At 37.4% G+C, this 26,572-nt stretch overlaps 1 pseudogene; it reads left to right on the top strand.

Annotated features, from left to right (window-relative positions):
• The first annotated feature begins 6,692 nt into the window (after window positions 1-6,692).
• Window positions 6,693-7,628, top strand: LOC142446399 (olfactory receptor 8K5-like; annotated as a pseudogene).
• Window positions 7,629-26,572: the final 18,944 nt, after the last annotated feature.

The raw sequence follows: 26,572 nt of genomic DNA, 5'->3' as shown, positions 1-26,572 counted from the left end.
GACCACCATTTCTTAGGAAGTGAAAAAATAGTGTAGAGCAGGTGACTGAACTCTTCTCCCTTCACAAAGTTGAAGGAAAATCAACTCCATATAGGGTTGCTATGAGTTGGAATCAATTCAATGGCAGTGAGTATTCATCTATCAATTATATATTTGTATTAGACTCTGTTGAGCGTCACACAACAGTGGAAAATCCTCAAATTGAGATAATTATCATGTTAACACATTAAAAGGTAAATACACAAGTAACTCAAAAATATTGCTTAAAAATCACATAATAATGCCTTAATCAAAAATATCAAAATGTAAAACCATTTATTTCTACATATTCTCCATCAAGCTCTGTACACATCTGAAAATGTTTCTGTCTTATCCTCCCCTGAGGGAGCCCTGGTGACATAATAGTTACACATTGCACTGCTAGGCACATGGTGGGCAGGTCACATTCACAAACAGCTCAGAGGGGGGAGACTGGTTTACTACTCCCATACACAGTTACAGTCTCAGAAACGCACAGGGGGTGCTACGAGTCAGCATGCACTCCATGGCGGAGATTGGTTTTGAGGCTACCACTTCCCCAATGAGAGCTGTGCTCTTCAGTTTCAGACCTCTGTAAACAGTAGGTTGTCACCCTCAGGAACTCGTCATGATCCTTTAATGTCTTCGGCGAATCTAGGGGAAAAGCATTGTGAAGTTGCACGATTAAGGCAGTAAGGCGGGTATGGGAAAATGTCCCAGTGAGGTTCTTGCTGTCCTAGAACACTGAGCAGGTGAAGAGAATGGTTTCTTGATGCAACTTTCTTGGACTTTTTCTCAGCCTTTCACTCTGAAATCACCTTAAAACTGCTTCATAATAAGCTCCAATAATAGTACTCTATCAATGAGAAATTCTACCAGGATTTACATTTTGGAATCCCCCACATTGTCCAAATAACCTGCTGAGCTAAGCTGAAGTCAGCCTTGAACTTAATTAGCCCATTCTTACTTTCAGGAAGGTTCTTTCCTAATTGAAAGGTTTTTGTTTGTTTGTTTGTTTGTTTTTAAGACACCCAAGAAGATTAACATGAATTACAGAGAGAATATGCTTTCGGTCCTCCACTGGTAACAGAGAACTGTTTACATTGTTTTATTGGTAGCAAACCCTTTCAAGTGTGGACTAGAATTCTTTAGCAATAGTTTAGCAAACTCAGCTCTCACCGGTTTGTAAATTAAGGCAAGGTAAGAAGAGGTTTTAATATCAAGTATTCTAGTCATTTTAAAATTTCAGACAACTTATATAACATAATAATATATAATTATAGAACCTCAATATCTTCTGAATCTAAAAATGCCAGTTGTCTTCAAGTAGATTCTGACTCATGCTGCTCCTGTGTGTATCAGAATACAACTGCCCCATTTGATATTCAATCCCAGACTAGGGGTACTTAAGTTTTTACCATTTGGTTAGCAGTGGGATGTGTTACCTATTTTCTCCATCCCATAATTTCAAAATGGAAATAGCATGATAAATATATCATCTGAGTGATGTGATTAACACGCATGAATAAAAGAAAGTCCTTGAAACATATATCTGCTGAAAATAAATCCAAAGAAACATTCCTGTGCAGTGGGGATGCTGACGTTAATTACGTATTTCATCCATTTATGCAGCTGCCCCAGGTTCATTATTCTTCAAGGTTCAAGGCTGTGTGAGCGATTGAGCGCCTTTACTTCCTTTAGGCTCCATGAGACTGTATAGGTCACTCAGGTTTTGATCTTTTCATCGATTTCTCCCTTTCTTCCTTTCACTTGGGAATAAGTTGGCTGCCCTAGAGAATTGGCAGGCACGCCAAGGGAAGCTTTAACTCCCTCGGAGCACATGCTTACATGGAGTCAAATTTAGACCAATTCCTCAGGGAACATCTCAAAGGAGAAGGAAGCCATACATGCATTCCTACCAAAGACACAAAGGAGCCGCTTGAGAAAAGCAAATCAATGTTTATATTCAAGGTGAGTGGACTTGAATTGCCTTTGATTCTGATCTTTTTCAATTACAACATCCCCTGCCTGTAGCACATCATGGCCACTAATACATGATCAATTTAAGTTCACTAGGAAAATTTAATAAATCTTTTTATTAATTATAAGTCCATAGGATTCTATAGGATTTTTGGAACAGTATCCTATATGTTAAGATTTTCCAATTTACTGTATTAATGGGAACTATCAGTGGCATTAGATGACTGAAAAGGGAGCTCAATTCCTGAACTGTCTAAAAATGTCATCACCCTATTAACATAATAAAGTCTAGTAAGCGTAGGTTTATTTTGGACACATCATCAGAAAAGAACAATTCTTATAAAAGAACATATATTTGGTAATGCAGAGAGCAAACAGCATGGTAAAGGAGGATCCTTATGTGCGGTGGGTGACACTGCAGGCTTAAGGAAGAAATCACACAGACCTGTAGTTATGACGATGACACAGGACCATCTCATGTTCTTATCAGCTGGAATACACGGAATCACGATAAGTCCCAACAAATCCGAAATCAACAAATAATTTACAAATTAATGTAAACATGGTAGATAGAGTGCAGAACACTAAATACATTTGAAATTAATAATAAAAGGAGTTTTTCTAATGTACACAAGCCCATGGCAACATTTGCTTACTATATATAGATTTGAACATATACTTTATTTTTTTATTTTGTTATTGCTGTTTGACAATTTTAACCATTTTATCTTTTAAAAATAATTTTATTGGGGCTCATACAACTCTTATCACAATCCATGGTGTCAAGCATGTTTATACTTTTGTTGCCATAATCATTCTCAAAACATTTGCTTTCTACTTGAGACCTTGGTATCACCTCCTCATTTTTCCCCTCCCTTCCCGTCCCTCCCTCATGAACCTTTGATAATTTATAAATTATTATTATTAATATTTTGTCATATATTATACTGTCTTATGTCTTCCTTCACCCACCTTTCTGTTGTCTGCCCACCCATGTTTTGTCTTGGTGTAGTGGGGTTAGGTCAGGCGTAATTCCCACACTATCTCCAGTGTTGTCCCCTGTAAAACTATCGGTCAGTGAGGGATGTCATGTCTCATAGGGAGGCCAGCCATATGGTCCTCTCTGTGCATTGGCTGCTCTGAGCCGTGATATCATCTTCAAGGCTTGGTGGGCCAGGATGTGCCCGACTCTCTCTACTCCCCTCTTCATTTGCTCCTGTGTGTGCTCCAAAGTTCGTTGAGTCAGTTCACAATTGCAAGGAGTTGGAAACAACCCAAATTTCCATCAACAGAAGAATGGACTACAATGGGTTAAAAAACTGTGGTACATACATACATACAATGGAGTACTATGCATTGCTCAAAAGCAGTCATGAGCACATGAAGCATATCTCTGCATGGGAAGAACTGCAGGAAATTATGCTAAGCGCAGTCAGCCAGCACCAAAGGACAAGTACAACATGAGTTCACTGAGGTAAGCTAAAAAAAAAGAAAACACAAAAGGAACATAGGAAAAAAGTTGCTGTTTATGAACATTCCTGGAGTGAGGTCCTGGTTATTGTATATTCGTTTAGATCATGTTTGTTCAACAAAATATTTGCTCAACATGGAATGTTTTTAGTATAAGCAGGTTCCATAGAATATTTGGTAAATATATAATTTCACATGTGAATTTCTCCAAAAATATTCCATTTTGTTGTTTCAGAGCATCATCATGATGTTTATCTCTTGTTTACAACTTGGTTGCTAATGTTATTATTTTTTAAGGTTCAGCATGATAAACTGATGCAGTAAGCTAATTAAATACATAATTTTTAAGAGTCAGGATATTATGAGTAATCACTCAATATTTAATAATTCCTACCTGTTGTTTCCATATCTGAGATTTTAAATTAAACATTTATTCACTTTCAAATTTCTATATTCTGTGTGGTTTAATGAGAGTCCCTATCCAGAGGTAATATTTGAAATACAAGTACTTACTTGTGCAAAAAGATTCTGATGCATGGTTTTCCAAAATAAGGAAAATGGATAGAGTAAAATAATTCAGACATCTTCAAATAAAGACTATGACTAGCTCAAGATTTTAGTTAAGCAATGCCACATATAAGACCTTGATGAGAATTTACCTGATAGCTGCTATCTACTGTATTAACTTTTGCTAAGTATCAATATGTTAATTTTAAGTCATATCCCTGTGTGAAACAAAATGAAAAACTACCCATAATAGTGCCATCCTAAAAATCATTTTTGTTCTTGAACTCAGTGTTGCAGCCACTGTGTTAATCCATTGCAGTGAGGTTTATCTTTTTCCTTGACCCTCAACTTTCCCAAGCACGATGGCTTTCTCCAGAGATTGGTCTCTACTGAATCCATGCCCTAGGTATGTGATATGAACTCTCATCAACCTCATTTCCAAGTACTTCTTTCTAAACAGATTTGTTCATATGTCTGGCCAAAAGAGGTGTGTGAAGCTTTCTACAACCACATAATCATATTTCAATGGCCTCAGTTCCTCTTGTGTTTTCACGGTTCATTGTTTAACTTCCACATGTATAAGAAGTGATTGAGAATACAGTGATTTGAGTCACGGGTGTTTTATTCCTCAAAGTGACATCTTTGCTTTTTACAGGTGAAAAAATCTTTGGCAGATGATTGGTCCAAAGAAACACATATTTTTATTTCTTGAGCATGCTTTCCATTGGTGTTTTAGAATTGTAGAAATTGAGTTTTTAACCAATTATGTTATGCATACAAAAGTACATATTCTAATTATTTTATAAATTTTTCATCTTCATGTTGTTGTATTAAATATAACATATTTTCCAAATCTCTGTATAGTAACACATCTTTGATTTTTAGTAGGAATCAGTCCAGATCCTTTTTATCTACAAGCTTACAGAAATTTGATGGTTTTCATTTAAAAAGAAAATATTTTTAAATATACATTGAAGCAATAACATGGTTATTTATTTAGAATGGAAATTTAGATGATGTAAAAATATCAGTTAATAATGTTACAAATGTATAAACATATAAAGTTTCCTGAATTAAATTCAAGACACACTTCAGTGTAGTGGGTAATAGGAATGCTCTTCAAAGGTATTCTAAGTAACCCTGGTTGCTTACACCTTGAGGTTCTAACCACAAAGTCAGCAGTCCAAACATGGCAGCTTCTCTGAGGGAGAAATTTGAGATTTCCTGCTCCTATACAGTTGACAGCCTCAGAAGCCTACAAGAGATAATTCTAATATGTGTGTTGGTTACTCTGTGTTGGGATTGTCTTAATAGTATTGTTAGTTTTTTGTTTGGTGCAAAGTATTCATACTCTTGAAAAGACATGATTAAATTGCATATGACATTGTTTAGGAACCCAAGAATGGAACTTCCAATCCTCACATAAAGTGTCATAGATGAAATCCCCATTGATTTGGACCCAGAAATACTTGCTGACATTCCAAGGTAAACTACAATTGGATGAAGTACAATAAGGAGGTCAGAATGGTAAGAGAAAATGTTTGAAATTGATCACGGTTCAGGAGGCATGGAAGAGGCCAGAGCAAAAGAGGAAATGAATTTTTTTCCCCCTCAAATTCATGTCATCTCCAACATTCTTTTTAAGAATATCAATATCCTTCAAGCATTCTTAGACAAATGGGGAAATAGTCTAAGGCAGTGGTTCTCAACCTTCCTAATGCCAGACCCTTTTATACAGTTCCTCATGTTGCGGTGATCCCCCAACCATAACATTATTGTTGCTGCTACTTCATAACTGTAATTTTCCTATGGTTATGAATAATGACATAAATATCTGACATGCGAGATGTATTATCATAGATACAGATTGAACATAATTAAAGCATAATGATTAATCACAAAAACAATATGTAATTATATATTGTGAAATATTTATTTCTAATTACAAAGAAATAAAATTTTGTCTTGAAAATAGTGTAGCATAAGTTACAGTCTTCATGCCCGGTACTCATATGTGGGCATATATGCTTATGGGTACACCATCTGGAGATGGATAGAGGAGCGGTGTCTTAGTTTCTATGACCATCAGAGATATGTGTTTTCCAATGATCTTCGGCAACCCCTGTGAAAGAATTGTGCGATCACCAAAGGAGTTGTGACCCACAGGTTGAGAACTGCAGTTCTAGTAAAATAATGAAGGTAGTGGGCAGATCAAAAATAACATATCTCCACATTAACAAAAGCTGAGTTTGCTGCTGGTGAAAATATATATCGAATAATGATGGCTCTTTTACAATCTAAACTATATCAGTAAGGAAACATGGGGCTAAACTAAAAATCAGTAAGCTGAACCAAATGTTCAGTGATTCAAACTCACCAATGTGTTCCAATAAATATTACAGAATTTAGAACCAAATGAGGAAGTTCTACTCTGTTCTATAGCATCACTGAGTAGAAATCAGTTTGACAGCAAAGGTTATGTGTATATATAATGTATTTCATATGAATCGCTCTTATTTGAGCTTGAAAGAGAATCTAGAGATTATTTTAATTTCAAAATAAGAGAAATTAAATTTCTCAGTTCAAACATGAAGAGAGTCATTGCTGATTCAGTGGTGTGACTTTCCTTCAAAGTGTTTGAATATTGCTATATAAATATATACTACAACTTTTTCTCTCTCTTCCTCCCTTTTTGTCAGACAGATTTCCTGGACAAAATGGGCCAACATAACCTATCATGGCTAACTGAATTCATTCTAAGAGGGCTTACAAAGCATCCTGAAATTCAGCTTCCCCTTCATGGGGTCTTCCTACTAATTTACATGGTCACAGTGATGGGGAACATAGGCCTGCTGATCTTGACCAAGATGGACTCACACCTCCACACTCCTATGTGTTTTTTTATCAGACAGCTGGTTTTTATTGATCTTGGTAATTCTACTGTCATTTGACCAAAAATGCTGATAAATTCTGTTATGGATAAAAATACTATTGTGTATCTTGAATGTACCACAGAGCTGGCTTTTTTTCTTTTGTTCGTTATCAATGAATTGTTCACCTTGTCAGCCATAGCCTAACACCGCTACGTAGCCCTCTGTAATCTCCTTCTCTACAGTGCTATCATGACCCAAGATTTTGCCACGCGTATTTGCACATTCCATATCTCTACAGTACTTTTCAGTCTGCTGTTCACAAGATTTTTACATCGACCTTCTGTGGCTCTAATGTCATTAGTCATTTCTACTGTGCCAATGTTCCCTTGATTCCTATGCTCTGCTCAAGTGCACAAGAGGTACAATTGCGGATCATCATGTTTTCAACAATTAACTTGATATCCTCCCTTCTGGTCATTCTTGTGTCCTACATGCTGATTCTTATAGCTCTGTTTCTAATGAAATCTCCTGAGAGCAGGAAAAAGCATTTTCCACATGTGGGTCTCATCTGACATTGGTGGTTGGGTTCTAAGCATGGCTACTATTCATGCATTTGTAGCGCAAATCTGCTATTTTCACTTGACACTGTAACAAATTTGCTTCTGTATTTTATACTTTAGCTTCCCTATGCTTAATCCCTTGATCTATAGTTTAAGGAACAGAGAGGTAAAAAGGGCCTTCCACAGAGCCTTTAGGAATCTATGTAGTCTTTGTGTTTAGGATTCAAATATTATTTGGAGGCAAATGTCACACATGCTATTCCCCAAACTTAGGTCCATACTCAGAATTGACCTGAAGCAATGAATCAATGGTCCCACACTAAAGAATAAATTGTAAAGCACAGGTAGATATTTTGTGTTAATTTTATTTATCTACATACCTTCTTATAATAGATATCTGAAGGTAAATGTCAATTTTTCCACAATATTGCTTGCTTCTTATGAATTACTTCCCTTTATGATTCGATAGAATCTCACCATTATCAGCTAAATATTTATAAGGCATTTATAAGGCATTGGTAGGTTTTGCTTTAATTTGTTTTTTGTTAGGACTTCCAGGAAGATGAAGACCAAGTAACACATATCAGAGGGACTTGCAAAAATCAGTGCAGGAGAACAACAGAGAGGGAAATTCAGCAGGTCTGGGTCACAGGAGGAGACTCATAAATATAAGTAGGCATCGATCCACTGGTTTTTGCGGAGCTGTAATCTTTTGGCATAGTACTGTGGAGGCCGGTTAAGGCTATCCTTAGCCCTGCCAAAGTCTCAGTGACAGTTGGAGTTCTTTGGGCTTTTTATTGCAACATAGCCACAGTGTGCTGCCACTTCTGGACAGTGTTTATACCCCTCCAGCCTCATAGTCGGAGAATCTGAGCTTTGCTATCTCTTTACTTGTGTTTCTTTTTCTTCTCTCTTTTCCCCAACAGTCTCAGGGGGCTCAGCTTTTTTCCCTCTCTTTCCTCTTACATGCCACTACCATCCTCCAGGCCACTCCCCTTCCCCTAAGGCAATTATGCCCAACTGGCACCCAGCTGGGGGAGTTCTGGACTTTACAGCATAACACAAGGCTGGGGAAATCTTACCCAACTTCCACCACAGGGGAACCACCTCTTACCCTCCAAGGCCACTAGGGGGAATCTACCCAGCATTTAAGGTGGTTCACTTGGTTGAGGGAACCACTGCATATTTTCCTCAGCACTCCATTTGACTGGGGAAACCACTGCCCATCATGAGTGGTCTCACATGGTCAAGGGTACTTCCTGCCACCTGCCTAACCTGGCCTAATGCAGCTCCACCAACACTCCCCAGCATTCCACACAGTTGTGGAAATCTCTGCCTGATGTGAACGGTGGTCTAGCCAATTACAGAAATTTTAACGACCATCTGTGGTGCTCTACACCATAGCAGACACACCAACCTGCCTTCTGTGCCACCCCATTGCAGCAGGCACCCTGCACGCCCTTTGCAGCCACCCAAGGTGCCTTGGGTCACACAACCATGGCTCCATGTGAGATCATCCAGTGCAGTGACGTGCTCACAGGTCCACAAGCAGTAAACCACAGTCTCCTGAGAGGACCACTAATCCTAGCCTCCAAATAACAGAATACTGGTTGGCTAGAACAAGAGTGAAACCATAGGAAAATAAAGCAGTAGTATGAATCAATAGTGAAATTAGCTGCAGGTTGTCCAAAGAAGCATTCCTAGAAGTCTCCAAAGAGAGAGCCCAGGACTCTTTGACTCTATGGAAAATGGTGGACTCCTCTAGAACAACACAACTCCAACAGCAATTAACTCCTGTCACCTCAGTGATAAAACAAAAGAAACAAGAGGAAATGTCAGAAGAATTCCTGAACATAAAGACATGCATAGAAGAAGCAGACATTGATCTGCCACAGAAAGAAATCACCAAAATGCTGGTTGGAGTCATACATGATATGAGGGAAACAATGCAGAAAAAGGATGAATTGATAGAAGAAATAAAGGCCATGCACGAAAGGAAAATATAACACTTAAATAAGGAAATATCCAAATCCAGCCGGAAATTCAGACTTCAACAACAGACTTGAGGAGTCAGAGAATCACACCACTGACCTAGAAGATAATTAAGCACTCTTCAAAAATGGAACAAGCAGTCAGATGAGATAATCAGAGGAGCTGACAAAAACTTGTGAGCTACCTTGGATGCTATGAAAATAAGAACATTAGAATAATTGGACTACCTGAACAAGACACAACCAAGAAGTCAGTGGCAAAAACAGTGAGGGAATTCTTAGAGGAAAACTTCCCCAGTTTAATGAATGAAAACTAGGCAACCATTTGGGAGGCCAAAAAAGAACACCAGCTAGATTGAATTCCAAGAAGAAGCCACCAAAGCATATGATAGCTAAACTATCCAACTTTGAGGAAAAGGAGAAATTGTGAGAGCAGCTTGGGAAAGATAAGCAGTCACTTTTAAAGGTATCCAAAGAAGAATATACACAGAGCTATAAGCAGACACTATAAATAAGAGGAGAGAATGGAGTAATGTATTTCAAAAATAGGAAAATAACACAAACCAAAGAATACTCTATCCAGCCAAACTATCTAATAAGATAGATGGAGAAGTAAGACAAGGAAAAACTCACACAGTACATTAAAGAAACCCAGCCCAACAAAAGATTCTTACAAACCTTGTATGGCAGAAGAACAACACTCACTAGCACAAATAAGAGACCACCACATAAAATGAACCCACCCTGAGGGCAACAAAGAAAAAACAACCTCCAAGATATCATTGGCTTAAGGGTGGATATAAGGCAAGAATGAGTCTTGCACACTCACACAAGCAAAGTGCCGTGATAAAAAAGGGAGTAAGAAGAACACTCAACACAAAAGGTTCAAGATGACATCACAGAGTCCACAGATAGATGTGGTAACCCTAAATTTCAACAGGCCAAACCAGGTCATTAAAAGGCAGAGGTTATCAGGCCTGTTAGCCAACCAAACCTGTCAATCTGCTGACTACAGGGGACATATCTCAAGATTATAGGGGAAAAAATTAGCTGAGAATCAAAGGATGGAGAAAAATGTACCAAGCAAATGCCAATGCAAAATAAAAATGGGATGCAATCCTAATCTAGGACAAAATTTATCTTAAGGTGCCAGTCATGACAGGAGATAAGGAGGGGCACAATATAATGCTCAAGGGAACAGTAGACCAAGAACCAGTGACCATAATAAATAGGAACCAAATCAGAAACATGTGACATTTGTTAATAAAACACTCCAGAGGATGAAAAAGGAAATTACAGGCTTAACAATTACAGTAGGTGACTTTAATACACTACTAAGCAGAAAATTAGTTCACAGGGGAAGAAACTTAAGGAAGAGGCTACAGATACAAAATTATGATTAGACCACTTGACCTGATAAATATTTTCAGAACTCTCCATAAAATGTAAATAAATTCACATCCTTTCCAATCCTATGTAGCACATACTCAAAGATAAACCACAGCTTGGAAACAAGCAGAATCTGTCTAAATTCAAGCACACAGAGATCATAGAGACGTGTCTCTCCCACCCTATGCCATAGGCTGGAAATAAAAAGAAAAAGGGGGTGAATAAGAAAACAAGGGCAAACTATTGACAGATGAATAACTTTCTATTGAAAAAGGAGTGGGTAGTGGCCCTGATCAGAAATGAATTGAGGAAGTTTCTACAAACCATTGAGATTGAGAATATGACATACCAAAACCTTGGGAGAAAGCAAGGGCAGTTATCACAGGAAGTTTGATAGTAATTCATGCACAAATGAAAATGGAATAGAGAATTGTGATTAAAATTCATACAATGAACTGACAGCAATAAGAGCAGAGTGACCAGAACTATCTGACTAAAAGCAAAAGAAACGAAATAAAAATCAGGGGTGATCCATGAGATGAAAAATAAAAAAAATTATGGGAAAATATAATTCAGTTAAAATTTGGTTCTTTGAAGGAATTGACAGAATAGACAACTGTTGGCAATCCTAACCAAAGAAAGGAAAGAACAAATTTCAATAACAAGGATAACGGATGAAACATAGTATATTATAAGAGATCCTAATGAAATCAAAAGTATAATTACACAGTCTTGTACACCAATGAATTCAACAATTTTGAAGACATGTACAAATTCTTGGAAAAACAATCCCTACCTAGACTATCCCAGATGGATGTCAAGAATCTCAACAGATGCATAGCAATAGAAGAAATGGACAAGGTTATCAAGGGATTACCACCAAAAATATCCCCCAACTAGATGGCTTCACAGGACAATTTACCCAGAATTCAGTGAAGAACAGACACCAATCCTACACAAACTCTTCCAGAAAATAGAAAAAGATGGCAAACTAGCGAACGATTTCTACTAAGCTAGTATAAATCTGATACCTAAATCGGGTAAGGATACCACAAGAATTGAGAACTACAGACCAATATATCTAATGAATATCAATGTAAAATTCCTTAACTAATATTGGCCAGTAGAATACAAAATATATTTTAAAAATTCACCATGACCAAGTGGGATTCATACCAGGGTTGCATGGATGGTTCAACATACAAAAGACCATTAGTATTATTCGCCACATTGACATTAAAAATGATAAGGACCACATGATAATATAGATAGATACAGAAAAAGCATTTGACAACACCCAACACCAATTCCTGTTTAAGACACTGAAGAAGATAGGAATGGTGGAAAATTCCTTAATATAATACAAGCTATGTATGAAAAACCAACTGTCAACATTGTAGTCAATAGAGCAAAAATGAAAACAATCCCACTGAAAAAGGGAAACAGATAAGAATGCCCTTTGTCCTCACTTTTATTTAATATCATACTGGAGGTCCTAGCTAAAAGCATCAGGCAAAGGAACGGCATCAAATGTATTCTCCTTGGAACAGAAGAGGTGAAATTATTGTTACTTGCAGATGATGTGACTTTTATATATGGAAAATCTCAAAAGCTTCCTAAGAGGAGTACTGGAAGCAATACAGGAATATAGAAGGGTGGCCAGATACAAGATCAACGACCAGAGGCCTGTCAGTTTGCTGTACACATCAGACAAGACCACAGAAGAAGGGATCAAAATGGCAGTGCCCTTTACAATAAGCAAACACAAATTGAAATATCTATAGATATACCTGACTAAAAAAAATATGATTTCTATGAGGAAAATGAGAGAACAATTTAACAAGAAACCAAGAGTTACTTCAACAACTGGAAGAATATCTCATATTCTTGGATCGCAAGGCTCTGTAGAATAAATATGTCAGTTCTGTCCAGGGCACTATATAAGTTTAATGCTATCCCCACACAAATATCATATTTCTTTAAGGAATTGGAAAAACTGATTACCAAATTCATACGGAAAGGGACGAAGCCCATAATTAGCAGAGAACTCCTCAAGAAGGACACAGTGGGAAGGCTTGCTTTCCCTGACTTTAGCAACAATTATACAGCCACAGTGGTCAAAACAGCATGGTTTGGGTATAATGACAGATACTCAGATCAATGGAAAAGAACTGAAAACTCAGAAATAAAATAATCAGCATACAGACACTGATCTTTGTTAAGGACCCAAAAATATTAAACGGAAAGCAGATGCCCACTTTCACAAGTGGTGATGGAAAAAATGGAGAACTACCTGCAGAAAAATGAAGCAATATCCTTATCTCACTCCATGCACAAGAATCAACTCAAGGTAGATCACAGACCTTGAGGTAAAACCCCAAACTATTGTTGCCATCAGTGAGGGATTTGGGACAAACCTGAGAACTTTGGCAGAGGGAATAAAGAGGCTATCCGAAATAGGGAAGAAAACAAATACAAATGAGACACAAATTGACAAGTAGGAAATACTGAAGATAAAACACTGGGGTACATTGAAAGAATGCATCAAGAGAGTAATAAGAGAGCCCACAGACTGGTAAAACTGCTCTAGCAATGACATGTGAGACAAAGGCTTTATTACTAAAATCTACATACCCTACTAGCTTCCGGAAAGACAACAATTAAATGCCAACTGAGGAGGTGGGCAAAGGACCTGAACAGAAGTTTCACAAGGACAGACATCTGAATAACCTATAAACATATGAGAAAATATTCCTTATTAGCCATAAAAATGCAAATTAAAACAATTATTAGATACCACCTAATACCCTCAAAGATAGTCCAATACAAAAAATCTGAGTCTAACACGTGTTGGAGGGGCTGTGGTGAGATAGGAACTCTCATCCACTGCTGGTGGACCTGTAGACATGTGCAGCCACTATGGAAATTGATTTGGTGATAGCTAGAACAAATGGAAATCAAGCTACCATAAAACCCAGCATTCCCCTACTGGGCTATACCTAGAAAGGGCAGACACATCCATGGCCAGACACCTGTGCTCCAATGTTCATTGTGGCACAGTTCACAATTGCATGGAGCTGTAAACCACCCAGATTTCCATCAATGGATGAATGTATTAAAAACCTCTGGTACATACATACAATGGAGTACTATGCATCATTAAAGCAGTGATGAATGCATGAAGCACATTACTGCATAGGAAGAGATGCTAAACTAAATTAGCCAAGCACAAAAGTACAAGTACACAGACCAAAACTATCAAATGAGATAGGGCAATCTCTTCAATAAACAGTGTTGAATAAATTTTATCTTCATATGCAGTAGAATGAAAAAAAAAGACCCACATATCTCCACATGCACTAAAATTTACTGAAGATGGATTAAATACCTAGATGTAAAGGTCAGAGCTCTTATGACCATCAATTGGAACATTGTGACAGAGTTCAGAGTTCTATTGCAGGGCATATTTAGACTACCAAATGTCATAAAAGAAAAACAGGTAGTGGAAAACAAAGTAGATGTTTGGGATATACCGAAAATAAACCACTTAAGCACATCAAATAACTTCATCAAAAGCATTAAAAGAGAGTCTATAGATTTGGAAAAAAATTCTAATTTCTAATGACACAGTGATGAGAGTCTAATAACCAAATCTACAGAACTCCCCAACAGTTCAATAAGAGATTGACAAATGACTCAATTAAGAAGTGGACAAAAGACAGGAACAGAACTACAAATGAAGTACAAGGGGCTAAAAAACACGTGAAAAATGCTCATGATCTGTAGCCACCTGGGAGAGGAATATTAAAATTACAATGGGCTGCTCCCTTGCATCCACAATGACAGTCCAATTCACAAAAAAGCCAAAAACATCAAATGCTAAAGATGATTTAGAGTGAATGGAACTCATATACACTGTTATTGCTTTGTAAATACATAGAACTGCTGACCTCAGGCTTAACAGCAGATCATATAGCCACTGTGCCATCAGGTCAACCAGTGTCACATAAATATAACAGATTATATATTATATACACACACAACATATATATATCATATACACATACAACATTATATATATTATATACACACACACAACATGACCTGATGGCACCTAACAACATAATACCACTAAGTGAATTGTCAGCCATTGTAAGATATTAATCTAGTGAATAAAATGATGCGTTCTAAATTGCCTAAAAGAAGTCAAGACTTGGTGATCCTATGTCCGCACCACCACCACCCACACGCTCTCCCCTGTCTTTGCAACTCCCAAGACAGAGCTTTGTACTCCCATAAAGAGTTACAGTTACAGTCTTGGAAACCCACAGAGGGTCGCGATAAACCACCATTGACTCCGCGGCAGTGAATTTGGTGTGAAATTACACTGTGCTTGCTGGCTCTCTGCAAAGAGTTCCATCTCAGTTCATTGTTGCCTTCACCTTCCCTGACATTTTTTTTTCCTGACACAGCTTCCAATTGCTTGGTTCAAAGTGGATGAGCTGGTAATAAAGAGGAGCCGAATTTGACAGCCGAATGAGGGAAGAAATAAGAGCACTCCTTCAACATAAATCATACAATGAGTTATATGGGAAATTTGTGATGGAATGAGAAATGAGTGTGGATTAAGGAATATTTTTGCACTTTTGCTTTTGCAAAGGGATGAATGGTGATGATATAGGGCAAATATGAGAAAATTGGTTTAAGGTAGAATTGCTTAATAGGATAAACCCATTATGCATTAGAAGCCTCTGTAATTTGTTAGAGAAGCCACTATTTAAGTCTGTAGAACATGAGTTTATTGTAGATAATGAAGAAACATCAATGTAATATCTTAGGTATTGCAGTAATTGCTGTTGCAGAATTTGTTCAAGTGAGTGACTTCAACGAACCGACACTTATTTTCTCACATCTTATAGGCAGAACATTAAAATTCAGAGTTCAGCACTGAGAAAAGTTTCCTCTGTTGAGTCCAAGGGAAATTCATTATCTTTTCTGCTGTTTCCTCTTGATTCCTTGGAGATACATATACTTGGTTTGACATTTATGGTCCCCGATATCTGCTGGCTTAATCTTCCTATGTTATATCTTGCAAGAGCTTGGCTCAAATTACATGCTGCACTAGCACTGATTCATTAACATAAAGAAGACAACTTCCTTCCGATGGGATTATAAGTATAGGCAGAGAGCTTGAATTTTACAACACATGTTTTGTAGATGATTCAATCCTAAACAAGGATGATATAGTATTTTTATAATCTATCTTACATTTTGGTTGTTGTTATAAATAATGGATCTTAAACAAATCTGAACCTTTTTTCACCTAGAGGCAATCTTTGGCTTTTGATATTCTAGTATTTCTGTATCGTATTTAACAGCCTATGATCCACAGACATATTCCACAGCCTGGACACAAACCTTGGTTTAAATGTTATGCAAGCATTATTTGATTATACATAAAACTCTGTGTCCAAAAAGTTTAATGTAAATGGCTCATATTAAGATACAAATTTGGATCTTAAAAGTTCATTATGCAAACATGAGATACATATTTTCTCATCACCTCTAGTGGAATATCTATATGAGGTTGCTAGTGATATGACTATATTTCCTTGGCAATTAGAGATAATTAATGGATGCTTTAAAGGTTTGCAGTCCTATATATGAAGTAAAAATGATGTGTGAGTCCTCAAATTATGGTTTACATGGTTGAGGTCATATATGAAGAGCCTCCAGGGACTGGTTTGCGGGGGGATTAGACCAGCTATCCCGCATCAAGCTGGGTTCGAACTGAGGCGTGCGGATGATAGGAAAAGAAAGAGCTATGTATAAAGCATGGGATTGAGAGGACTCCAATCTCACGGACTGAAGTCCCGAGTATATTTGAAGCTTGGTTTTTATATTTTTCTTACACAAGGGAATTGGTTACAAAACAAACATCAAAGAACTTAAACATTCCTAAACTCTTATCTATGCAAATGTTACTTAACTAGTCACAGTTTCTTAACTTTAGAATAATAAAAGCACTAGGTTCAAGGACAATCACACGGATATGCAAGATACAAGAGAGCCTCAAAGAGCTCCTAAATAGCTGAGTTATCCCTCAATGCTTTTAGCAGCAAAGTCACAAACAACAGTCATTTTGCAATGCATTTGTATGCAGAGACACAGAGAAGCAGGGGACTAAATAGTCACCCATTAGTAAACACCTAGATCAGCCGGATGCTTCCAACACTGGTTCCTTCACATGTTCTCTCTCTAGAAGTTGAACCAGGCACCCTGGAGTCCTTGTGGCGCTCTTGGCCTTTCATTAAACAGAATAACATTGTCTGGCAACTAAGGGATGGGGTAATTAAAGTTCAGCTCTCAAAGTAGCTGCTTTGCATTTAGTGAGAGATTGATGCAAAAAGCAGAGTACTGCTAAGCTGAGACTCAATAGTCTGCTGTCACCCGATACCGTCCTCTATCTGCATAGCTTTGTGGCAAGCATGGTGCAAATACTGCCTTCATTATGCCACTCTCGGTTTTTTCTCCACTCCTCCTCCTTTTCCTAAAATAATGCAATTAGCATCACCATCAGTTTAAGGAAGTTAATAAAGTGCAGCAGGACACCTCTACAGAGCAACTGGAGTGGACTGCAACAGATATCCTTTAGTGTTGAATTGTAGGCAGGAAAGGGTAGAGAGAAATGGGAGCTAACCTGAAGGTTATTACTCTCACTCATGTCCATCGAGTTCCTTCTCATTCACAGGGGCCCTAGGAGATAGGGTAGAACTGTCCCTGTGGGTTTCCAAGAATGCCTTATAAAAACAATTATATTAGCATTTAATTCATAGATAGTGCAATTCAATCGTTCAATTACATCAGGATGGGCTGTCCAACCATCACCACTATCAGTTTAAAGCACTGTACTCACTCTCGTACTCACCATCATTAGCTCCCCATTTCCCTCAACCTTCCCTGCCACACGCCCGAGGAGCAATTCATCCAGTTACCATCTCTGTCCTGAATTCCATATGCAGAACATCATGTTACAAAACTAACAGCAAAGACAATGTAAACAGATAAAAATCTCAATCTGAAAGAAAGAAGAAAATATTAAAACTAGGACAAATTTAACTGAATCACGAGGGAGATGAGATGCTAGTGAGCTATATTTTAACCATCCTGTGCCTGCAACAATCCACTTCCCAATGTGTCACCCATGATAACAAGGCTCTTCACACCCTTCATTCATGCTCAGAGGGGATTCACTCGAGAATTAATGCATGTGTATTACCCCTTCCGTTTTTAAAAAAAATCAGTCTATTGGGGGCTTGTACAGCTCATAACATTTCATACATCAATTGTATCAAGCATATTTGTACATATGTTGCCATCATAATTTCCAAAACATTTCCTACTTGAGCCCTTAGGATACGCTCGTCTTCAAAACCCCCCCTCCACCTTCACACCCTCCTGAATCCTTGATCCATTATATTTTGTTATTATTATTTCATATCTTATACTGTCCATATTCTCCCTTCACCCACATTTCTGTTATTAATCCCCTTTGGGGGGAGTTGTGTTCTTTATATCCAACCATGTGATGGGTTCCCACTCTCCCCCTTCCCCCTCCTGACCGCCCCATTAGCCTCATGCCACCCTGAACGTGCCTGATCTCCTCTTCTTCACTTCTCAAAAACCTAAAACAGCTTTAACATTGGTTGAGAGGGACATCAAATGATGACATTACATTTTACCCTAACTGCATCAGCCATGATTGACTTTACAATGCTCTCTGTCTGCGAACAAGGAAACTCAGCTCTGATCAGATGGGATTCACCAAAGGTTTCACCCATGTGTGGATCTGCAAATGCATAATGGGCTACATTGTCATCTACAGCCTCCTGCAAACTAGATGTTCACAATTTAACCTGTGATGTGATTCCCTCCTTTATATTTGGGTTGTATTTTATGCAACCCTTAGATCACATGGGCTGGTGTGCTTGTTCCATGTGCACTTAGTTGATGCCTCACTTAGATGGCTGCTTGATTGAAGACAAACTCTACGACCTCGCACACTGTTCTTCCTGATAGCTGGGCACCATCAAGTTTCTTCACTTTTCTCTAGCAAAGGGTTCTCCTCATGCGGGCAAGCAGCAAGCAGGGTCATGTATTAAGAACAAACTGCTCTTAGATTAGGGCTAGAATGAAGTGTGAACTCCAGATCCATTCATATATCTATGGTTTATATAATTCGCTGGGTCAACTTAGAGACATCATTGCCTAGTCATATGACCTTCCACAGTGACTATCGATATTTATAAGTCTACCAACAGTGAATAAGAGTCTCTATCTCAGTGCACCTTTGCCAGAATTTTCTGTTGTCAGGTTTATGTTTAGTTGTTTTTCATTTCGCTACAGTAATGGGCATTAGGTGGCATTTCCTGGTAGTTTTGACTTACAGTTCCCAGATGGCTAAGGTCCTGGATCACTTCCTCGTGTGTTTATTATCCATTCGAGTGTCAACCTTTGTGAATCATATGCTCAGTTTATTTTGCCCCCCTTTCTCAGAGGGCTATTCGTTTTTTTTTGTTTTTGCCTTTTTCCATGTAGAAATCTGTTATGAAATTTCTAAATATCTTTTCCCAGTCTGGGGATTGTCTTTTTATACTTTTAATAAAATATTGCAAGAAGTGTGTTTTTGTTTTGTTTTGTCTGCTAACTCTTTTTCTCGATGATCCTGAGAGCTTTGGGTTTGCATTCAGGTCTTTGATTCACGTTGAGTTTGTTTTTCTGCATGAGTCTTGCTCATGCAGTGGAGGGCATGTGCTTCCCAGTTAATGTTGTGGGGGCTTTGTCAAAATAATTTTTCTGTATGCTGATGTTTTTATTACTTTGCTTTCTGTCCGGATCCATTGGTCTATGTGTCAATCATTTTACCAGTACCAGTCTCTTTGAACAGTTGCAGTTGTGTAGTAGGCTTGAGGTCAGGTAGAGCATCACCTACTTACTTTTTTTTTTTTTTTTTTGAGGATTTCTTTGTCTTTCCTCGGCATCTTTCTATCCATATGAATTTAGTAATCATTTTTTTTCATTTCTTTGAAAAATGACGCTGTGACTTGTATTGGGATAGTATATAATCTGTATTATTTAGGTAATGTTGGCATTTTCACGTTTTAAATAATATTGACAGTATTCTGTCTTCCAGTTCATGAAAGGGGGATTTTCTTCCATTTGTGTAGAGCCTTTCTGGATTCTTGTTTTTTTTTGTTTATTGTTTAGGTTTGTTCCTGCATATTTCAGCTTCTGAGTGGCTATTGTGAGTGGTATTGTTTCCTTGATGTCTTTTCAGCATTTCCATGTATGGTGTGTAGGAAACCAATGGATTCCTGCTAGTTAATCTTGTATTCTGCCACACTACCAAATTCCTCATTGTATCCCGTAATCTTACTGTGGACACCTTGTGATTCTCAATACATAAAGTTATATCTTCTGCAAATAGTGAGAATCTCTCTCCTTCTAAGCCCAGTAGTACTCCCTTGGTTTCTTGCCATTGTCTTATGGTACTGGCTAGGGCTTCCAGCACAAAGGTGATGTAGGGTAGGGAGAAAAATACTCATTTTTGGGTACCCTGACTCACTGGAAATGTTTTCAGCTTGTTTCCATTGAGCATGCTGGTTTTTCATACATGGATTTTATTGAATTGAGGATTGTCCCTTCTGTCCCTATCTTCTTCACAGCTTTTATTATTAATGGGTGTTGAATATTATATTATTTTTTTCTCTATCAATTTATATGATCATATGGCTATTGTCTTTTCCTCGTAAAGATGGTGGATTACTTTATTTGTCTCTCTAATGCTGAACCATCCCTGCATCCCTGATATGAATCACACTTGATCATTATGTATTACTAATTTTTATCATTTGTTTGATTCTATTAGCCAAAATTTTGGTGAGAATTTTTGCATTTATGTTTATGACAGATATATGTCTATATTTCTCATTCCTATTGGCATCAGTCTTACATTGGCTTTAAAGTATGAGTTTTGAAGTTGCTGCCCCTTTCTATGCTCTGGAAGAGTTTGTGTAGGATTGGTGTCTCTTATAGGCAGCTTGACTTTCTCAAATAAGACTTTTGGGGGACAAAATTGAGTAACTGAGAATAGGAATACCTGTTCAAGTATTAACCTAAAGACTGGAAGTTTGAATGTCCCCATTTATGCCAAAATAATTTTGCTCTAGCAAAGATTACAATCAAGTAAACCCATTGGAGCATCTCTACTCTGTAACCTATTGAGTTTCCATAAGTAATATTCTACTTCACTGCCGTATTATTTAGTGTGATATCTACTTCACATGAATTGGTGTGTGTGTGTATATATATATATACATATATATATACACACACACACACACATATATACACACACACAAATATACATAACAGGGTTGGCTATATACTTTTAAAAAGTAAAGTCCAAACAAAGCTATGGCATGATATTATCACTTCTCGCATCATATCTTATGAATATTTCAGTTTACCTGGGATTTAATTTACATTTAATTTATTTTCTCTTGTTGACATTCCTCAGTAACTTTGCTTGTGAGTCTGTGGCATCATGTAGACTTCCAGGAGCCTGTGCAGATAGTTTGTGTTGTTTTGTTCCCTTTCTTGAATTGCTCCTTAACTCTACTCACTGGGGAATGTGTGGAGCATCGTTGATAATTAGCAGGAACATCAAGGCATTTAAAAAATCCCTCTGATGATTTGAGATATAATTATTTAATTACATAAACACAATTCCTAAGTGAATATCAGACTGGGAAATTGAAGTCTATAAATTATTTGTTATATATAGAGAGAAACAGTAACTTGGGGGAAATGATTCACTTCTTCGTGAAAACGAACCAGGTATGAAATGTCTTTCATTCTGATTTTCACAGAAGAGTGAAAATTTTTTTCAGATCTCAGGATTCTGACTGTAGAGTCTTATGACCTCTCACAGCTGAGCACCTTTAAGGCACTATAAACATTTCCTTGGTTAACTGTGGTTCTCTGTTTTCTTAACTTGTATTCAGATTTAAAGGTCTATTAATCAAGCATGTACCCCTGTTAAAGCATGCTTGCAATAACCAGTTCTTTTGTTGTTGTTGTGAAGTGCCATTGAATGGGCTTCCACCCATAGTGACTCTCTGCAAAATAGAAAAAACAAACAAACACTGTGCTAGCCTCACAATTGTCTCTATGCCGACGTCCATTGATGAAACCACTGCCCTTCCACTCTACCAAACATGATTTCCTTCCGCAGGCACTGGTTTCTCCTGACAAAATGTCCAAAGTACTGGCCTTAAATACTACTAATAAAGAGCGCTTTATTCCAGGTGAAAATCTCATCTCTCTTACAATAGAATCTTGTAATATTGAAACTGTCAGATTATTTTTAAAAGACATTCAAGTACAGTTAAATTTCAGATAAAAGAGGACTAATTGTCAATATAGGTATTTTCATATAATTTTTATTACTACTGGTTAATTTTCTTTAAACGTTTGTTTGGATGTGCCTTCAGATTAAGTATACAGCACACAATACATGATAAATTGAGCTTATTGAGAATAGCGTATCCATTCCAAAAACTCAATTTGCTATTCTTTTCATGGTTTTAATGGATTGTTTGGTTTAATGTGTTCACCTTGGTGCACGGCTTACTGATGGGTCTGATTTCTTAAGAAGAAGCGTTTTAAAGAGACTGGGTAGACTGACATATATTGTGTGCTCTTAAACTGCAGAATTATGGACAACTCTCTGAACCACAAATAATTCCACCTGATTTCACTTTAACTGCATTTTTCCTCCTTGGCTTGCCCTAAAGGTTATCACCAAACGTAGGTATTTAAATGTGTTAATTAAGGAGTGGCACAAAACAAACTAAAAGAGGTGAGAACAAGCTCTAGATACTTTGTCCCACAGAAGGAGGGTGAGATGATCGACTTATTCAGACATCCTCAGGAAGCGCAGTAACTGACTGTGCCATGTGGAATTGATTCGTTACACATTAGGTGGATGTTGAGGACTTGCAAGTGGCGGAATTCGTACTGAAATCTGCATTCCTGTGATCAATACATGATAGCATATACTAAGATGAACAAATTGCAGATTGGAATGCCAAACAGCAGACTTTTTATTTTATGTAGAAAGAAAAAGTGAAACACACTCTCTAATCTCCAGTTGTCCTGCACTCACTCTGTTGAGTCAGGCTGGAAAATCTGACAACAAAATTTAACAGATTCCTCGAATGCTGCTAAGTTCTTGTACGTGTTTGGCAGCTGCACGACTACAGTGTACAGCAGCAGACACATGCCGTATATGGATCTGGACTCAAGTTCATCCAGGTTAGAGGCTTAATACACTCAGTAGACATCCAAGCACACCTTGAGATGAAAATAGTCTTGTTGGAGGTCGCTGAAATGTCTTGTGTGATAGTTGTGCCCAATCACCCACTGCATCTTGAATTTTGTGCCACCAAATATTTTGAATGCCCTCGGTTGTCACTATTAAAAATCTGATGCTTGCTGAGCCCTTGTTTTCCCTGGAGGGGATCCTGAAAAGGTGAGCAATTCGAATGATAATTCATGGGAATGAGGTCACAGAAGCCTCACTACCTCCAATGAGAGAATTTCAACTTTGGTTTTCTGATTTTCTATGTAAAATTAGGCACAATAGAGTGAGAGCAAACATTGATATATTTTGAAAGTGTAGTAGCATTCTCTTTATTTTAAGCATTGTGTAATTACAGAAACAGACAATTATACCTCTTGTGATCTAATATATACACAAACATTTTAAAATACCACCTTGCTTCCAAAATCACTTTCATTTTATACTGAAAGTTTTAAAGTACATCTAAGTAAGTACTCCAAATTTTCATATCACCACATACTTTAGTAGAAATGAACCCAGGTTTACATTTGGCAGCATATAAAAATGCTGCTGCTTTCTTACGAAGCTATAACTAAATATCTTCAATAGAAAATGGAATAAAACATTCAAAACCTGAACATATTATTGATAATAGTCACAGACAACATAAAATATATAAACATGACATATTTATTAATTAATTTTCAGACCCATCAAGAGTACTGGGTGGTCTGAGTCTTCTTGAAGTGATTCACTTACCAAATAGATACCACAATTTAGGAATACGCATATTGATTTTCAACTACATAAACATACATTCTAAATATAAAAATGCTTATAATTTATTCTTAACTGTGTCCAGAAATGCTTACAAACAACCTGACATGGCATAAGGCGCAGTAGAAAGTGACAGAACAGCCTTAAAAGCTATATTAATTTTCTATTTTTACAATGGTATATGAGTATGAGACCCATTTATAAATTCTTACCTAAGGTTTTTTAAGGGATCAGTACAAATTAGAAACCCTAAAATTTAAACTTTATGAACTTTGCATTATCTTTACCTCTCTTATAAAATACCAAATTCTCAGGCTTGCACATAATCCTAGCTCCAATATAAGAACAATTAATTGTTAAGACATTGCCTTGCTTTATACATGTCTACATGAAGGAGACACTGAAGATATTGGTGCCACACAAAGGGAGGTGAAATTAGCTTGTATGACAAAGTGTGGTGAAATCAGATGGTAATGGGCTATCAGAAAGAATGGAATCTGTGTCTTTTATGCTTGCTTTTAAGCAAGCAGCTGTGTGAGACATCACTTACGCCCACATGGAGGAAGCACACAAACACCCAGGATGTCAGGACTGTGATGGAGCTGTAGTCCAAATCCAAAGGAGGAATGGCATCAGAGTGAAAGTGATGAAAATCTGGTTTCACAATGGATGACGGTGGCTATGGATCACCATGGAAACTCACAATTTGCAGGATCAGCACATGGAATAAGACTCTGACCATAATTACCCTCTAACCATAATTGAGGGATAGGAATAACCTGGTTATCAGAGAGAGAATATTGGAGAGACAATTATAGTAGATTAAAATGTTAAATTTGACTCGAGCAGTTAAAACCTGGTCATTTGATCTGTCTTTTGATACATTTTAGGTTAAATTGCTTTTTAATACTTTCTCTTTTCAATTTGGGTCTTATCTTGGCTGTATTTTGTCATTTGGAGTAGCCTTCTTCACTTTCTGTTTGTTATTTTTCAATAGAGTTGGGCATAGGAAACCCAGGATGGGTGAATCTATAGAAATAATAACTTGAATAAGGATCCCTGAAGTAATAGTAAGGCAAGTAGTGACGTAGATAGAGATGGTGGAACACTGAGTGTTATGACTGAACTATTGAATGGTATGATGCTTGCATTATGTCCCAATGGTTTGGGGAAAATATCATGCAAAAATGTATTAAAAATACTGTAATATTCTCTTTGAAGTGTACTATGCCATTCCATTTGAATGCACATTTTGAATCCCCGTGGGAGTGTCAGAAGCAAGGCAAAAGAAAAGAAAACTCATTTCTGAACTTAGCTGATCCCTGCTGTATGGTTTCATGTATCTAAACCTCTCAAAGTTTCTTGGGCATTGTGTATTGGCTTGTAAAAAATGGCTGTATTTCCTAAAGTGCTTGGTTGTGAGAATAAAAATATACACATGTGTGTGACATCCTTCTGAAAAGTGAAAAATGAAGGTGCATTTAAGCTGACCTCAAGGAGGACCATTATTAAATACCTTTGTGAAACCATCAAGATAAATGAAGTAACTGTAATTCAAGAAGAAAATGGAAACAAAATAATATTGAATTCCCACACAATGTCAAAACCATATTCTTAGTATTCATAAAACAAAAAAAGATAGTGTAGTATAGACAAAATAATGTTTCTTAACTATATAGAAACACATTCAGCCACTCCTCAGTTATCAGTAGACAGTCCCTAAATAATGACTTAAATTATAGTTCATACACTCCTAACTCTAATATTATCTTTAAGCATCTGTAGGTCAGTTAGAGCAGCCACATATGGTTCTGCTTTAGCTTGACTTTGGTGTAAGGAACTCATGTGGCAAGAGTGAGCTAAACATTTAATTACTAACCAGAAAGTTCAGCAGTTAGAACACTCCAGTTGCCCCACAGGAAAACAGGATGAGACATGTGATTTGTTCTTGAGAAATTTGCAGACTGGGAAACCCACAAAGAGTAGTTCTACATTGTCCTGTAGCATCACTGTGAGTTGGAATTGACTCAATGACCATGGGTTTGGATTTGCTGAAAGAAAAGACTCAGAGTCTTTTTTGTGATTGAAGGACTGTATATTCAGCCAATGAAGATAGTTGTTATGAAGTCATTCTGAGTAGGAGTTGGTTCAAGGAACCCTGGCATCCATTGATTTTGGACTGCTAACTGAAAGGGTGTCAGTTCAAGTCCATTAGCTGTTCTACCCTGAAACCCAGTTCTGCAGGGTCACTAAGAACCAGATGGTCTCGACAACAGTGTACCTTTGGTTTAGGACTTGTTTCAATTGTTTAAAAGCAGACCTTCAAACTTGTTTTTTGCAATTCTGTCTTGGCATCATTCATTCATTCTTTAAACAAACAAATAAAAGAACAAAAGAAACCCCAACTCACTGGCATTAATTCAATTCTGTCACACAGTGACTCCACAGGAGAGGGCAGAAGTGCCTCTGATTGTTTCTGTGAAGACCCTCATGGTTCTGAGCTGGTGACCCTTGTGGTGAGCAGCCCAGTGTGTGACCCTTCACCAAAGTCAAATACAGCAGTTCCCCAACTCAAGTCTCTGGTTGATCCCATTCTTTGAA

Source organism: Tenrec ecaudatus, chromosome 4 (assembly GCF_050624435.1).
Source record: "Tenrec ecaudatus isolate mTenEca1 chromosome 4, mTenEca1.hap1, whole genome shotgun sequence".
NCBI lineage: Eukaryota > Metazoa > Chordata > Mammalia > Afrosoricida > Tenrecidae > Tenrec > Tenrec ecaudatus.
Note: the sequence above shows the minus strand (reverse complement) of the source record. Positions and strands in the feature narration are given on the sequence as shown.